Consider the following 18,359-nt stretch of genomic DNA (forward strand, 5'->3'; position numbering starts at 1 on the left):
CTCCCAGTGTTGCCAGTGTATTTACTCAAATAGTGTTACTGCTGTATTTACTCTGCCAGTATTCCCAATGTATTTACTCTCCCAGTGTCCCCAGTGTAATAACTCTCCCAGAGTTCCCTGTGTATTTTGTCTCCCTGTGTTCCCAGTGTATTTAATCGCTCGCGATGGATTTACTCGTGTATTTATTCTCTCCCAGTGTTCCCAGTGTATTTAGTCTCCCAGTGTCCCTTGTGTATTTACTCTTCCAGTGTTCCCAGTGTGTTTACTCGTCCAGTATTCCCAAAGTATTTAATCCCCCAGTGTTCCCAGTTTATTTATCTGCCAGTGTTCCCAGTTTATTTACTCTCCCAGTGTTCCCGTGTATTTACTCTCCCAGTGTTCGCCACACATTTACTATCTCCCGGTATTCCCAGTAATTTTACTCTCTCCCAGTTTTCCCAGCGTGTTTACTCTCGCCATGTACCCGGTGTACTTTCCCCTTTTTTCCCCATTGTATTTACTCTTCCAGGCTTCCCAGTGTATTTACTCTACCAGTGTTCCCAGTCTGTTTAATCTGCCAGTGTCCCCAATATAGTTACTCACCCTGTGTTACCAATGTATTTACTATTGCATTGTTCTCAGTTACTTTATTCTCCCAGTGTTCCCAGTCGGTTTACGCTCCCAGTGTTCCCAGTCGCCCCAGTGCATTTAGTCTCCCAGTGTTCTCAGTGTATTTAATCTCTCCCTGTGTCCCAGTGTATCTGGTCTCTCAGTGTTCCCAGTTTATTTACTCTCCCAGTGTTCCTAGTGTATTTACTCTCCCAGTGTTCGCAATCTTTTTACTCTCCCTGTGCTCCCAATATATTTACTGTAGCAGGGTTTCCAGTGTATATACAATCTCCCAGTGTACCCAGTAAGTTAATACTCCCAGTGTTCCCAATGTATTTAATCACCCAGTGTTCACAGTGTATTTATCTCCCAGTGTTGCCTGTGTACTTACTCTCCCAGTGTTCCCGTGTATTTACGCTCCCACTTTTCCCAGTTTATTTGGACTTACAGAGTTCCCAGTGCATTTACTGTATCCCAGTGTCCCCAGTAACTTTACTCTCCCCAGTGTTCCGAGTGTGTTTGCTCTCCCAGTGTCCCAAGTGTAATGCTGTCCCAGTGTTACCAGTGTGTTTACTCTTGCCATTTTCCCAGTGTATTTTATCTCCATGTTTTCCCATTGTATTTACTCTCCCAGTCTTCCCCGTGCAATTACTCTCCCAGTATTCCCAGTTATTTTACTCTCCCAGTGTTGCGCGTGTATTTACTCTCCCAGTGCTCCCAGTGTATTTACTCGGCCAGTGTTCCCGGTATATTTACTCACCATTTATTCCCAATGTATTTACTGTCCCAGTGTTCCCAGTTACTTTATTCTTCCAGTGTCCCCAATGTGTTTATGCTTCCAGTGTTCCCAGTGCATTTACTCTGCCAGCGTTCTCAATGCATTTACTCGCCCAGTGTTCCCGGTGTATTTATTCTGCCAGTGTTTGCAATCTATTTACTCTCTCTGTACTCCCAATGTATTTACTGTACCAGAGTTCCCATTGTATATACAATCTCCTGGTGTTTCCAGTAAGTTAAGTCTCCCAGTGTTCCCAATGCATGTAATCTCCCAGTGTTCCATGTGTATTTCCTCTCCAAGTTTTCGCTGTATATTTACTCGCCCAGTGTTACCAGTGTATTTACTCTCCCAGTGTTCCCGCGTATGTACTCTCCCAGTCTCTCCACAGTGCATTTAGTCCCACAGCGTGCCCAGTGTATTTAATCTCTCCCTTTGTTCCCAGTGTATTTTCTCTCGCAATGTTTCCAGTCTATTCATTCTCCCAGTGTGCCCAGTGTATCTGGTCTCTCTGTGATCTCAGTTTATTTACTCTCCCAGTGATGCCAGTACATTTTGTCTCCCAAAATTCCAGTGCAATTGCTCTCTCCCAGTGTATTCGCTCGTCTAGTGTTCCCAGTGTATTTAATCTCTCAGTATTCCCTGTGTATTTACTCACCCAGTATTCCCAGCGTATTAACTCTTAAGTGTTCCCAGTGAATTTGCTCTCCCAGTGGTCCTACTGTAGGTACTCTGTCCCATTCTTCTAAGTGTATTTACTCTCCCACAATATTTTATCTCACAGTGTTCCGAGCTTATTTACTCTCCCAGTGTTACTAGCATATATACTCTCCCAGTGTTGCCGTGTATTTACACTCCCAGTGTTGCCAGTGTATTTACTCTCCCAGTGTTCACAACTTATTTACTCTCCCATTATTCTTAGTATATTTGCTCTCACAATGGTCGCAGTAAATTTAATCTGTCAAAGTGTTCCATGTGTATTTATACTCCCAGTGTTGCCAGGGTATTTACTCTATATCTGTGTTCCCAGTGTATTTATTCTCCAAATTTTACCAGTGTATTTAGTCTACCAGTACTCCCAGTATATTTACTCCCGTGGTTTTCCCGTATATTTACTCTCCCAGTGTTCCCAGTTCAGTTTCTCACCAAATGTTCCCAGTGTATTCTCACCCAGTGTTCACAGTGTGTGTTATTCACGCCGTGTTGCCAGTTTATTTTCTGTCCTTGTGTTCCCCGTGTATTTACTCACCCAGTGTTCCCGGTGTATTTACTCGCCCAGTGGTCCCAACGTGTTTACTCTCCCTGTTCCCAATGTATTTACTGTTCCATTGTTCCCAGTTTATTTCAATCTCCCTTTGTTCCCAGTAACTTTATTCTCCCAGTATTCCCAGTGCATTTACTCTCCCACCGTTCGCAGTGAATTTACTCTCTCCCTGTTCCCAGTGTATTTACTCTCCCTCTGTTCCCAGTGTATTAACTGTGCCCGTGTTCTCAGTGCATTTACTCTCCCAGTGCCCCCATTGTATTTACTCACCCAATATTCCCAAGTGTATTTACTCTCTACTAACATTCCAAGTGTATTTGCTCTCCCAGCGTTCCCAGTGTATTACTCTCTCCCTGTTCCCAGTGCATTTACTCTCCCAGTGTTCCCAGCGTATTTACTCTGCCAGTGTTCTCAGTGTATTTACTCTCCCAGTGTTCACTTTGTATATACTCACCCAATGTTCCCAAGTGTATTTACTCGCTACAAGTGTTCCCAGTGTTATTATTCTCTCCCTGTTCACAGTTTATTTACACTCACAGTGTTCCCAATGTGTTCGCTCTCCCAGTGTTCGCAGTGTATTTTCTCTCGCAGTATTCCAGTGTATTTACTCTCACTGTGTTCTCATTACATTCACATTACCATTATTCTCAGTGTATTTACTCACCCATTGTTCAGTGTAATTATTCTCCCAGTTTTCCAGTTTCCTTTCTATCTCACAGTGCTCGCAGTGTATTTACTCTCACAGTGTTCCCTTTGTATTTGGTCTCCTAGTGTTCCCATTGTATTTGCACTCGCAGTTTTCCCAGTGTATTTACTCTTCCAGTTTTCACAGCGTATTTACTCTTCCAGTGTTCCCAGTGTATTTGCTCTGACAGAAGTCCCAGTGTATTTACTCTGTCCCTGTGTTGCGAGTGTATTTATTTTCCCAGTGTTGCAAGTGCTTTTACTCTATGGCTGTGTTCCCAGTGTATTTACTCTCCCAATGTTACCAGTGTATTACCTCTCGAAGTGTTCCCACTATATTTACTCTCCCGGTGTTCCAGTGTATTTACTCGCCCAGTGTTCCCAGTGCATTTTATCTTCCAGTGTTCCCAGTGTATTCTCCCCCAGTGTTCCCAATATATTTACTCACCCACTGTTTCCAGGATATTTACACATCCAGTGTTCGCAGTGTATATTATATCTCCCAGTGTTCCCAGTAAGTTTAATCTCTCTCAGTGTTCCCAAGGTATTTACTCTCCCTGTGTTCCCAGTGCATTTTCTCTCGCTCTGTTCCCAGTGTATTCCCTCCCAGTGTTCCCAATATATTTACTCTAGTGTTCCCAGTTTATTTACAATCTCCCATTCTTCCCAGTAACTTTATTTTCCCAGCGTTCCCAGTGTATTTACTCTCCACTAGTTTTCCGAGTGTATTTACTCACACAATGTGCACAAGTGTATTTACTCTCTACTGGTATTCCCAGTGTATTTATTCTCTCTGTGTTCCCAGTGTATTTACTCTCTCAGTGTTCCCGGTGTATTTACTCTCCCAGTGTTCCCAGTTTATTTACTCTCGCAGTGTTGACAGGATGTTATTCTCAAGTGATCCCAATGTATTTTGTCTCTTAGTGCTCCCAGTGTATTTATTCTGCCAGTATTCCCTGTATATTTATTCTCCCAGTTTTCCCAGTGTATTTAAACTCTCCCAATGTATTTACTCTCCCAGTGTTCCCAGTATATTTACTCCTCACAGTGTTCCCAGTTTATTTACTCTCCAAGTGTTCTCAGTGTATTTACTCTTCCAGTGTTCCCAGCGTATTTATGTTCCCAGTCTTCCCAGTCTCTTGCTCTGTTCCAGTGCTCCAAGTGTATTTACGCTCCAAATGTTGCCAATGTATTTACTCATTGTCTGTGTTCCCATTGTATTTACTCTCCCAATGTTACCAATGTATTTATTTTCCCAGTGTTCCGAGTATTTTTAGTATCCCAATGTTCCCGTATATTTACTCTTACAGTGTTCCCAGTGCATATTTGCTCCCAGTGTTCGCATTGTATTTGCTCTCCCAGTATTCCCAGTGTACCTACTCTCGCAGTATTCACAATCTATTTACTCTCCCAGCGTTCCCATGTATTTATTCTCTCAGTATTCCAAAAATATTTACTCAACCACTGTTCCAAGTGTATGTACACTTCCAGCGTTCCGAGTGTATTTACTATCTCCCAGTGCTCCCATTAAGTTTTCTCTCTCCCAGTGTTCACAGTTTGTTGACTCTCGCCGTGCTGCCAGTTAAGTTCTCTCCCAGTGTTCCCAGTGTATTTACTCTCCCAGTGTTCCTGGTGTGTTTACTCTCCCAGTGTTCCCAATGTATTTACTCTCCCTGTTCCCAATATATTTATTGTTCCAGTGTTCCCTGTGTATTTACTCTCCTAGTGTTCCCAGTGTATTTACTCTCCCAATGTTCCTGGTGTATTTACTCTCCAAGTCCTCCCAATGTATTTACTCTCCCTGCTCCCAATGTATTTACTGTTCCAGTGTTCCCAGTGTATTTAAAATCTCCGATTGTTCCCAGTAAGTTCATTCTCCCATTTTCCCAGTCTGTTTAATCTCCCTGTGTTCCCAGTGTATCAACTCTGCCAGTGTTCTCAGTGTATTTACTCTCCTAGTGTTCCAATTATATTTACTCATGCAATGTTCCTAAGTGTATATAATCTCTGCTAGAGTTGCCAATATATTTAGTCTGCCAGTGCTCCCAGTGTATTTACTCTCGCCCTGTTCCCAGTGTACTTACTGTCCCAGTGTTCCCAGTGTATTTACTCTCCCATTGTTCGCAGTGTATTTACTCTCCCATGTTCCCAAGTGTATTTATTCTCTACTCGTGTTCACAGTGTATTTACTCTCCCAGCGTTCCCAATGTATCTACCCTCTCCCTGTTCCCTGTTTAATTACTTCCATAGTGTTCCCAGTGTATTTACTCTCGCCCTGTTCCAGTATATTTACTCTCCCAGTGTTCCCAGTTTATTTAATCTCCCACTGTACCCAATGTATTTACACCCACAGTGTTCCCAATATATTTACTCTGCCATTGTTCTCAGTGCATTTACTCGCCCAGTGTTAACAATGTATTTACTCACCCAATGTTCCCAAGTGTATTTACTCTCTACTAGTGTTCCCAGTATATTTATTCTGCCAGTGTTCCCAGTTAATTTACTCACCCAGTGTCCCCAGTGTATTTATTCTGCCACTGTTCTCAGTGTATTTACTCTCCCAGTTTTCCCATTGTATATACACACCCAATGTTCCCAAGTGTATTTACTCTCTACTAGCATTCTCAGTGTATTTATCCTCTCCCTGTTCCCAGTGCATTTACTCTCCATGTACTTACTCTACCAGTGTTCGCAGTGTAGTTAATCTCCCAGTGTTACCAATGTATTTCCTCTCCCAGTGTTCCCAATGCATTTACTCTCCCAGTTTTCTCACTGTATTTACTCTCCTGGTGTTCCCAGTGCACTTACTCTCCCAATGTTACCTGTGCATTTAATCTCCCCGTGTTCCCAGTATATTTACTCTCCGAGTTTTCCCGTTTATTTACAATTCCAGTGTTCCCAGTGTATTTACTATCGCCCACTGTCCCTAATGTGTTTACACTCGCCGTGTTCCAAGCGTGTTTGCTCTCTCTGTGTTACCAGTGGATTTACTCGCCCTGTGTCCCAAGTGTATTTACTCTCCCTGTGTTCTCTGTGTCTTTACTCTCCCAGTGTTCCCAGTGTATTTACTCTGCCAGTGTTCTCTGCGTTCTCAATGTATTTACTCTCCCAGTCTTCCCAGTGCATTAACTCACTCCCCGTGTTCCCAGTTTATTTACTCTGCCAGTGTGTTCAGTGTATTTATTCTACCGGTGTTCCCAGTGTATTTACTCTCTACGAGAGTTCCCAGTGTATTTATTCTCCCAGCGTTCCCCGTGTATTTACTCCTCCCTGTTCCGAGTGCATTTATTCTCCCAGTGTCCCCAGTGTATTTACTCTGCCTGTGTTCCCGTGTTGTTACTCCCGCAGTGCGCCAGATGCATTTTCTCTTCCCGTGTTCCCAACGCATTCTCTCCTAAGGTTCCCAGAGTATCTGTTCGCCCAGTGTTCTCAAAGTGTTTACTCTCCCACTGTTGCCAATGTATTTACACTTCCAGTGTTCCCAGTGTATTTACTATCATCCGGTGTTCCCAGTAAGTTTACTTTCTCCCAATGTTCACAATGTGTTTACGCTGGCCGTGATACCAGTGTATTTACTCACCCAATGTTCCCGAGTGTATTTACTCTCCCTGCGTTCCCAGTGGATTTACTCTCTCCCTGTTGCCAGAGTATTTACTCTTCCAGTGTATTTAATCTCCCAGTGTTCCCTATGTATTTACTCTCCCAGTGTTCCCAGTGCATTTACTCTGCCAGTGTTCTCAGTGTGTTTAATCTCCCAGTGTTCACAGTGTGTTTACTCACCCAATGTTCCCCATTGTATTTATTCTCCCAGTTTTCACAGTTTTCTTACTACGTCCCAGTGTTTGCAGTGTATTTACTCTCTCCCTCTACCCAGAGTATTTACTCTACCGGTGTATGTAATCTCCCAGTGTTCACTATGTATTTATTCTCCCAGTGTTCGCAGGGTATTTACTCTCCATGTGTTACCGGTGTATTTACTCTCCCTGTTTACCAGTGTATTTAATGTCCGAGTGTTCCCAGTGTATTTATTCTCCCCGTGTTCGCTGTAAAATTACTCTCCCAGTGTTGACAGTGTACTTACTGTCGCAGTGTTCACAGTATATTTACTCTCCGAGCCTACCAGTCTACTTACTCTCAGTATGTTCTCAGTGTGTTTAATGTCCCAGTGTTCACAGTGTGTTTACTCATCCAATGTTCCCCATTGTATTAATTCTCCCAGATTTCACAGTTTTCTTACTACCTTCCAGTGTTCGCAGTGCATGTGCTCTCCCAGTGTTCACAGCATGTTTACTCCCCCAGTGTTCACAATGTATTTACTCTCCCAGTGTTCCCAGTACATATTCTCTCCCAGTATTCCCAGTATTTTACTCTCTCCCATTATTCCCAGTATATGTAATCTCTCTCGATGTTCTCAGTGAGTTTATCTCTCTCAGTGATCAAAGTATATTTACGCTCCTAGTGTTCCCACTGCATTTAATCTATCCCAGGGTTCCCAGTGTATTTACTCTCCCATTGTTTCCTGTGTATTTACTCTCCTATTGTCCCCAGTGTTCGCAGTGTATTTACTGCCCCAGTGTTCCCAGTACAAGAATTTCCCCAGTTTTCCAGTGTTTTTTTAACTAGCAGAGGTCTCACTTTATATACTCTCCCCAGTGTTCGCAGTATATTTACTCTCGAAGTGTTCCTAGTGTATTTTCTCTGCAAGTGTTCCCAAAATATTTACTCTTCCACTGTTCCCAGTATATTTTCCATCTCCTAGTATTCCCAATAAGTATATTCTCTCCCAATGATCCCAGTGTGCTTACTCTCGCCGTGTTCCCAGTGCATTGTCTCTCCCTGTGTTCCCACTGTATTTATTCTCCAAGTGTTCCCAATGCAGTTACTCTCACAGTGTTGCCGGTATATTTACTCTCCCAGTGTTCCCAATATTATTACTATCCCTGTGTTGAAAATGTATTTATTGTTCCAATGTTCCCAGGGTATTTACAATCTCCCAGTTTTCCTATAAAGATTATTCTCCTAGTGTTCCCAGTGTGTTTACTCACGTCATGTTCCCAGTTTATTTGCTCTCCCTGTGTTCCCAAGGTATTCACAATCCCAGTGTTCCCAGTGCATTTTCTCTTGCAGTGTTCCCAGTGTATTCGCTCCCAGTGTTCCCAATATATTTACTCTCCCTGTTCCCAATGTATTTGCTGTCCTAGTGCTCCCAGTGTATTTACAGTCTCCCATTCTTCCCAGTAAGTTCATTCTCTCTGTGTTCCCAGTGTGTTTACTTTCCCAGTGTTCCCAGTGTATTTACTCTCTACTAGCGCTCCCAATGTATTTACTCACCCAATGTTCACAAGTGTATTTACTCTCTACTAGTGTTCCCAGTGTATTTATTCTCCCAGTATTCCCAGTGTACTTACTCTCGCAGTATTCACAATATATTTACTCTCCCAGCGTTCCCATGTATTTATTCTCCCAGTGTTCCAAAAATATTTACTCAACCACTGTTCCAAGTGGATGTACACTTCCGGCGTTCCTAGTGTATTTACTATCTCCCAGTGTTCCCATTAATTTTTCTCTCTCCCAGTGTTCCATGTTTGTTGACTCGCGCCCTACTGCCAGTTATTTATTCCCAGTGTTCCCAGACTATTTATTCTGCCAGTTTTCCCGGTGTATTTACTCTCCTAGTGTTCCCAGTGTATTTACCCTCTCCCTGTTCCCTCTTTATTTGCTTGCCTCGTGTTCCCAGTGTATTTACTCTCCCAGTGTTCCCAGTTTATTTAATCTTCCACTGCACCCAATTTATTTACACCCCCTTTGTTCCCAATATATTTACTCTGCAATTGTTTTCAGTGCATTTGCTCGCCCAGTGTTAACAATGTATTTACTCAGCCAATGTCCCCAAGTATATTTACTCTCTACTAGTGTTCCCAGTGTATTTACTCTGCCAGTGTTCCCAGTTAATTTACTCTCGCAGTGTCCCCAGTGTATTTAATCTGCCATTGTTCTCAGTGTATTTACTCTGCCTGTGTTCCAGTGTTTGTTACTCCCGCAATGCGCCGGATGCATTTTCTCTTCCAGTGTTCCCAGTGCATTCTCTCCAAATGTCCCCAGTGTATTTGCTCTCCCAGTGTTACCGAAATATTTATTCTCCCACTGTTCCCTGTGTATTTACTCTCTCAGTGTTCCCAGTATATTTACTCTGCCAGTGTTCTCTGTGTTCTCAATGGATTTACTCTCCCAGTCTTCCCAGTGCATTTACTCACTCCCAGTGTTCCCAGTTTATTTACTCTGCCAGTGTTCTCAGCGTATTTAGTTTTCCAGTGCTCCCAGTGCATTTACTCTGCCAGTGTTCTCACTGTATTTATTCTTCGAGTGTTCCCAGTGTATTTACTTGCCCAGCGTTCCCAGTGTATTTACTCCCTCCCTGTTCTGAGTGTATTTACTCTCTCAGTGTTCCAAGTGTATTTACTCTGCCAGTGTCCCCGTGTTCTTACTCCAGCAGTGCGCCAATGCATTTTATCTTCCAGTGTCCCCAGCACATTCTCTCCTAAGGTTCCCAGTGTATTTGCTTTCCCTGTGCTACCAAAATATTAACTCTCCCACTGCTCCCAGTTTATGTACTCTCCCTGCGTTCCCAGTGGATTTAGTCTCTCCCAGTACCCAGAGTATTTACTCTCCCAGTGTATTTAATCTGCCATTGTTCCCTATGTATTTACTCCCCAGTGTTCCCAGTGTATTTACTCTGCCAGTGTTCTCAGTGTGTTTAATCTCCCAATGTTCACAGTGTGTTTACTCACCCAATGTTCCGCGTTGTATTTATTCTCCCAGTTTTCACAGTTTTCTTACTATCTCCCAGTGTTCGCAGTGTATTTACTCTCTCCCTCTTCCCAGAGTATTTACTCTCCCAATCTATGTAATCTCCCAGTGTTCACTATATTTATTCTTCCAGTGTTCCCAGTGAATTTACTCTGCAGTGTTCTCAATGTATTTATTCTTCGAGTGTTCCCAGTGTATTTACTCACCCAATGTTTCCAAGTGTATTTACTCTCTACGAGTGTTTCCAGTGTATTTACTCTACCAGCGTGCCCAGTGTATTTACTCCCTCCTGTTCTGAGTGTATTTACTCTCCCAGTGTGCCCAGGGTATTTACTCTGCCAGTGTTCCCGTGTTGTTACTCCCGCAGTGCGCCCAATGCATTTTCTCTTCCTGTGTTCCCAGCGCATTCTCTCCTAAGGTTCCCAGTGTATTTGCTCTCCCAGTGTTACCACACTATTTGCTCTCTCACTGTTCCCAGTGTATTTACTCTCCCTGCGTTCCCAGTGGATTTAATCTCTCCCTGTTCCCAGAGTATTTACTCTCCCAGTGTATTTAATCTCCCAGTTTTCCCTATGTATTTACTCTCCCAGTGTTCCAAGTGTATTTACTCTGCCAGTGTTCACAGTGTGTTTAATCACCCAGTGTTCACAGTGTGTTTACTCACCCAATGTTTCACATTGTATTTATTCTCCCAGTTTTCACAGTTTTCTTACTACGTCCCAGTGTTTGCAGTGTATTTACTCTCTCCCTCTACCCAGAGTATGTAATCTCCCAGTGTTCACTATGTATTTATTCTCCCAGTGCTCGCAGGGTATTTACTCTCCCAGTGTTACCAGTGCATTTACTCTCCCTGTTTTACCAGTGTATTTAATGTCCGAGTGTTCCCAGTGTATTTATTCTCCCCGTGTTCGCAGTGAAATTACTCTCCCAGTGTTGACAGTGTACTTACTGTCGCAGTTTTCACAGTATATTTACTCTCCCAGCCTACCTGTGTATTTACTCTGCCAGTGTTCTAGTGTGTTTAATCTCCCAGTGTTCACAGTGTACTTACTCACCCAATGTTCCTCATTGTATTTATTCTCCCATTTTTCAGTTTTCTTACTAACTCCCAGTGTTCGCAGTGTAAGTGCTCTCCCAGTGTTCCCAGTACATTTTATCTCCCAGTATTCCCAGTATTTTTACTCTCTCCCATTATTCACAGTATATTTACTCTCTCTCTCTCAATGTTCCCAGTGTGTTTATCTCTCTCAGTGGTTCAAATGCATTTACTCTCCCAGTGTTCCCAGTGCATTTAATATCTCCCTGGGTTCCCAGTTTATTTACTCTCCCATTGTTTCCTGTGTATTTACTCTCCTATTCTTCCCAGTGTTCGCAGTGTATTCACTGCCCCAGTGTTCCCAGTGTATTTACTCCCCCAGTGTCCCAGTGTTTTTACTCGAGCAGTGGCCCCACTTTATATACTCTACCCCACTGGTCGCATTATATTTACTCTCAAAGTGTTCCTAGTGTATTTGCTCACCAAGTGTTCCCAAAATATTTACTCGCCCACTGTTCCCAGTTTATTTTCCATCGCCCAGTATTCTCAATAAGTATACTCTCTCCCAATGTTCCCAGTGTGTTTACTCTCGCCGTGTTGCCAGTGCATTTTCTCTCCCTGTGTTCCCAGTGTATTTATTCTCCCAGTGTTCCCATTGCAGTTACTCTCCCAGTGTTGCTAGTGTATTTACTCTCCCAGTGTTCCCAATATAATTACTATCCCTGTGTTGAAAATGTATTTATTGTTCCAGTGTTCCCAGGGTATTTACAGTTTTCCCAGTAAGATTATTATCCCAGTGTTCCCAGTGTGTTTACTCTCCCAGTGTTCGCAGTGTATTTACTCTCTCAGTGTTCCCAGTTTATTTACTCTCCCATTGTTCCCAATGTGTTTCCTCTCCCAGTGTTCCCAGTGGCTTTACTCACCCAGTGTTCCCAATGCATTTACGCTAACAGTGTTCCCAGTGTATTTACTCTCCCAGTGTGCCCAATGCATTTACTCTCCCAATGTATCCGTATGTTTTCTCTCGCAGTGTTTGCAGTGTATTTGCTCTCCCAGTGTTCCCAGTGTATTTATCCTATCCCATGTGTTCGCAGAGTCTTTACTGTTCCATTGTTCCCAGTTTATTTACTCTCCCAGTGTTCTGAGTGTATTTGCTCTCTCAGTGTTCCCAGTGTATTTACTCTCCCAGTATTCTCTGCTTATATACTTCCCAGGTTTACCAAGTGCATTTGCTATCCCAGTGATCCTAGTGTATTTGCTCTTCCAGTATTCCCAGTATATTTACTCTCTCTCAATATTCTCAGTGATTTTACTCTCTCTCAGTGTTCCCAGTGTATTTACTCTCTCCCAATGTGTTTACCCTGCCAGTTTTCCCACAGTACTTATACTCGCAGTGATCACAGTATATTTACTCTCCCAGCATTCCAGTGTATGTACTCGCCCAGTGTTCCCAATGTATTACCTTTCCCATTGTTCCAAGTGCCTTTACTATCCCAGTGATCCCATTGTATTTAATCTCCCAGTGTTCCAAGTGCATTTAATCTTCCAGTGTTCACAGTGTATTTATTCTCCGAATGTTCTCAGCGTATTTACTTGCCCAGTTTTTACAATGTATTTACTGTCCCTGTGTTCCCAGTGCATTTGCTCTCCGAGAATTGCCAGTATATATACTCTCTCCCAATGTTCCCAGTATATTTACAGTATCTCAATATTCCCAGTGTGTTTAGTCGCTCTCAGTGTCCCCAGTGTATTTACTCCCCCAGTGTCCCCAGTCAATTTACCCTCTCCCAGTGTATTTAATCTCCCAGTGTTCCCAGTGTATTTAATCTCTCCCAGTGTCCCCAGTGTATTTACTCTCCCACTGATTCCAATATATTTACTCGACCAGTGTTTCCAATGTATTTACTCATCCAGTTTTGCCATGTATTTATTCTTCCAGCGTCCCCAGTTAATTTACCCTCTCCCAGAGTATTTAATCTCCCAGTGTTCCCAGTGTATTTAATCTCTCCCAGTGTTCCCAGTGTATTTACTCTCCCACTGATTCCAATATATTTACTCGACCAGTGTTTCCAATGCATTTACTCATCCAGTTTTGCCATCTATTTATTCTTCCAGTGTCCCCAGTTAATTTACCCTCTCCCAGTGTATTTAATCTCCCAGTGTTCCCACTGTATTTAACCTCTCCCAGTGTTCCCAGTGTATTTACACTCCCACTGATTCCAATATATTTACTCGACCAGTGTTTCCAATGTATTTACTCATCCAGTTTTTCCATGCATTTATTCTTCCAGTGTTTCCTGTGTATTTACTATCTCGCAGTGTTCCACATAAATGTATCTCTCCGACAGTACAAAATGTGTTTACTCACCCAGTATTCCAAGTGTATTTACTCGCCCAGTGTTCCCAGTGTATTTACTCTCTCTCTCTGTGTAACCAGTGTATTTGCTCTCCCAGTGTTTCCAGTGTATTTGTGCTCTCAGTGTTCCCAGTGTAGTTACTGTCACAGTGTCCGCAGTGTATTTACTATCCCAGTGTTCCCGGTTGATTTACTCTCCCAGTGCTCCCAATGTATTTACTCTCCCAGTGTTCGCAGTGCATTTACTCCCCAGTGTCCCCAGTGCATTTACTATCTCTCAGTGTTCACAGTGTATTTCTCTTCCAGTTTCCCCAATGTATTTACTCTCCCATTGCTCCCAGTGTATTTACTCCCCAGTGTTCCCAGTGCATTTACTATCTCCCAGTGTTCACAGTGTATTACTCACCCAATGTTCCCAGTGTGCTTACTCTCCCAGCGTTTGCTGTGCATTTACTCTCTTCCTGTTCTCAGTGTATTTACTATCCCCGTATTTCCAATGAATTTATTCTCCCAGTGTTCCCAGTGTTCTCAGTGTTATTACTCTCCCAATGTTCCCAAGTCTATTTACTCTCCCAGTTTTCCCAGCTTATTTACTATCTCCCAGTGGTCGCAGTGTATTTATTCTCCCAGTGCCCCCGGTGTAATTTCTCTCCCAGTGTTCCCAATGTATTTACTCCCTCAGTGTTCCCAGTTTAGTTACTCTCTCAGTATTCCCAGTGACTTTTTTCCTTGTGTTCCCATTGTATTTACTCGATTCCAGCGTATATACTCTGCGAATGTTCCCGGTGTATTTATTTTCTCCCATTGCTCCCATTATACTTACTCTCCAAGTGTTCCCAGCGTATTTACTGTCCTAGTGTTCTCAGTGTATATGCTTCCCAGGTTTTCCAAGTGCATTTGCTCTCCCAGTGTTCCAAGTTAATTTGCTCTCCCAGTATTCCAAGTATATTTACACTCTCTCAATATTCCCAGTGTGATTACTCTCTCTCAGTATTCCCAGTGTATTTACTCTCTCCCAATGTGTTTACTATGCCAGTTTTCTAACGGTACTTACTTTCGCAGTGTTCACAGTATATTTACTCTGCCATCGTTCCAGTGCATTTACTCTCCCACTGTTCCCGGTGTAATACCTTTCCCATTGTTCGCAGTGACTTTACTCTCCCAGTGTTACCATTGTATTTTCTCTCCCAGTGTTCTGAGTGTATTTGCTCTCCCAGTGTTCCCAGTGTATTTATTATCCCGGTGTTCTCAGTGTATTTAATCTCCCAGTGTATTTACTCGACCAGTGTTTACAAGGTATTTACTCTCCTAGTTTTCCCATGTATTTATTCTTCCAGTGTTCCAGTGCATTTGCTCTCCGAGTATTCACAGTACATAAACTCTTTCCCAACGTTCCCAGTGTATTTACTCTCTCTCAATGTTCCCAATTTGTATAGTCTCTCTCAGTGTTCCCAGTGTATTTACTCTGCCAGTGTTCCCAATATAATTACTATCCGGGTGTTGAAAATGTATATACTGTTCCAGTGTTCCCAGGGTATTTACAATATCCCAGTTATCCCAGTAAGATGATTCTCCCAGTGTTCTCAGTGTGTTTACTCTCCCAGCGTTTGCAATGCATTTAATCTCCCCCTGTTCCCAGTCAATTTATTCTCCCAGTGTTCACAGTGTATTTACTCTCCCCGTGTTCCCAGTTAATTTACTCTCTCCCCGTGTGTTTACTCTCTCAGTGTTCCCAGCGTATTTAATCTCTCTCTGTGTTCCCAGTGTTTTACTCTCCCAGTAATCCCAGTGTATTTACTCGACCAGTGTTTCCAAGGTATCTACTCTCCAGTTTTCCCATGTATTCATTTTTCCAGTGTTCCCTGTGTATTTCCTATCTCCCAGTGTTATACGTAAGTTTACCCTCTCCGACTGTACAAAGTGTGTCTACTTCCCCAGTGTTCCAAGTGTATTTACTCTCCCAGTGTTCACGATAGAATTACTATCCCGGTGTTGAAAATGTATGTACTGTTCCAGTGTTCCCAGGGTATTTACAATCTCCCAGTTATCTCAGTAAGATTATTCTCCCAGTGTTTGCAAGTGTGTTTACTCTCCTAGCGTTTGCAATGCATTTACTCTCCACCTGTTCCCAGTGAATTTATTCTCCCAGTGTTCCCAGTGTATTTACTCTGCCAGTGTTCGCAGTGTTATTACTCTCCCAGTGTTCCCAAGTGTGTTTACTCGCCCAGTTTCCCCAGTTTATTTACTATCTCCCAGCGTTCGCAGTGTATTTAGTCTCCCAGTGTTCCCAGTGTATTTTCTCTCCCAGTGTTCCCAATGTATTTACTCTCGCAGTGTTCGCAGTGTATTTACTCCCCAGTGTTCCCAGTTCATTTCCTATCTCCCAGTGTTCGCAGTGTATTACCCTCCCAGTGTTCACAGTGTATTTACTCTCCCAGTGTTCCAAATGTATTTCCTCTCCTAGTGTTCCCAGTGCCGTTACTCTCCCAGTGTTCCCAATGTATTTACGCTAACGGCGTTCCCAGTGTATTTACTCTCCCAGTGTTCCCAGTGTATTTACTATATGCCAGTGTTCACAGTGCCTTTACTGCCCCATTGTTCCCAGTGTATTTACTCTGCCAGTGATCCCAGTGTATTTACTCGACCAGTGTTTCCAAGGTATTTACTCTCCCATTTCCCCCCTGTATTTATTCTTCCAGTGTTCCAGTGCATTTGCTCTCCGAGTATTCACAGTACATAAACTTTTTCCCAACGTTCCCAGTGTATTTACTAGCTCTCTCAATGTTACCAATGTGTTTAGTCTCTCTCAGTGTTCCCAGTGTATTTACTCTCCCAGTGTTCCCAGTATAATTACTTTCCCGGTGTTGAAAATGTATATACTGTTCCAGTGTTACCAAGGTATTTACAATCTTCCAGTTATCCCAGTAAGATGATTCTCCCAGTGATCCCAGTGCGTTTACTCTCCCAGTGTTTGCAATGCATTTACTCTCCCCCTGTTCCCAGTGAATTTATTTTCCAGGTGTTACCAGTGTATTTACTCTCCCAGTGTTCCCAGTTAATTTACCAGCTCCCCGTGTATTTACTCTCCCAGTGTTCCCAGCGTATTTAATCTCTCTCTGTGTTCCCAGTGTTTTTACTATCCAAGTGATCCCAGTGTATTTACTCGACCAATGTTTCCAAGGTATTTACTCTCCAGTTTTCCCATGTATTTATTCTTCCAGTGTTCCCTGTGTATTTACTATCTCCCAGTGTTATACGTAACTTAACTCTTTCCGACTGTACAACGTGTGTCTACTTTCCCAGTGATTTTTCAATATAATTACTATCCCGGTGTTGAAAATGTATGTACTGTTCCAGTGTTCCCAGGGTATTTACAATGTTCTCGGTGTATTTACTGTCCTAATCGTCCCAGTCTCTTTACTCTCTCCCTGCTCGCAGTTTATCTACCCTCCCAGCGTTCCCAGTGCATTTACTCTATTCCAGTATTCCCAGTTTCTAGGTGCATTTATTCTCTCACGTGTTCATAGTGTATTTACTCTCCCAGTGTTCCCGTGCATTTCATCTCCCAGTGTTCCCAATGTATTTACTGTCGCAGTGTTCCCTGTGTATGTACTCTCTTTCTTTCCATCTTCCCAGTGTATTTAATCTCCCAGTGTTCCCAGTGCATTTACTATCGCAGTGTTCCCCGTCGTATTTACTCTTCCAGTCTTCCCGTGTATTTACTCTCCCAGTGTTCCCAGTGAATTTACTTTCCAAGTGTGCCGAGTGTATTTAAGCTCCCAGTGTTCCCAGTGTATTTACTGGCTCTATGTATCCAGTGTATTTATTATCCTAGCGTTTCCAGTGCATTTACTCTCTTCAAGTGTTCCCAGTGCATTTACTCTCTCCCAGTGTTCACTGTGTATTTACTCTCACAGTGTTCCCATGTATTTCATCTCCCACTGTTCCCAATGTATTTCCTGTCGCAACATTCCCATTGTATTTACTCTCTCTCTCTCTCTCCATTTTCCGTGTGTATTTAACCTCCCAGTGTTTTCAGTGTATTTACTCTCCCACTGCTCCCAGTGTATTTACTCTCCCAGTGTTCCCAGTGTTTTTGCTCTCCCACTGTTGCCAGTGTATTTGCTCTCACAGTGTTCCCAGTACATTTATACTTCCAGTCCTCGCAGCGTATTTACCCTCCCCATGTTCCCAGTGCATTTACTCTCCCAGTGTTTCCACTGTAGTTGCTTACCCAGTGTTCGCAGTGTATTTACTCAATCTCACTGTCACCAATGTGTTTACTCTCTCTCAGTGCTCCCAATGTATTTACCCTCCCAGTTTTCCCAGAGGGTTTACTCTACCACTGTTCCCAGTGTATTAAGTCTCCCAGTGTTCCCAGTGCACTTACTCTCCCAGTGTTCCCAGTTTATTTACTCTCCCAGTTTTCCCAATGTATTTCGTCTCGCAATATTCCCAGTGTATTTACTCCCCCAGTGTTTCCAATGTAGTTACGCTAACAGTGTTCCCAGTGTATTTAATCTCCTAGTTTTCCAAGAGTATTTACTCTCCCACTGTTTGCAATGCATTTACTCTCTCAGGTTTCCCAGTGTATTTACTCTATCGCTGTGTTCACAGTGTATTTCACTCGCAGTGATCCCAGAGTATTTGCTCTCCAAGTGTTCCCAATATAATTACTGCCCCATTGTTCCCAGTATATTTACACTTCCAGTGTTCCCAGTGTATTTACTGTCTCCCAGTGTCCCCAGTGTATTTACTTTCCCAGCGTTCCTACTGTCTTTACTCTCCCAGTGTTTCCAATGTACTTACTCTCACTGTATTCCCAATGTATTGCTGTTCCAGTGTTCCA

This window comes from Pristiophorus japonicus, chromosome X (genome assembly GCF_044704955.1).
Source record: "Pristiophorus japonicus isolate sPriJap1 chromosome X, sPriJap1.hap1, whole genome shotgun sequence".
Lineage (NCBI taxonomy): Eukaryota > Metazoa > Chordata > Chondrichthyes > Pristiophoridae > Pristiophorus > Pristiophorus japonicus.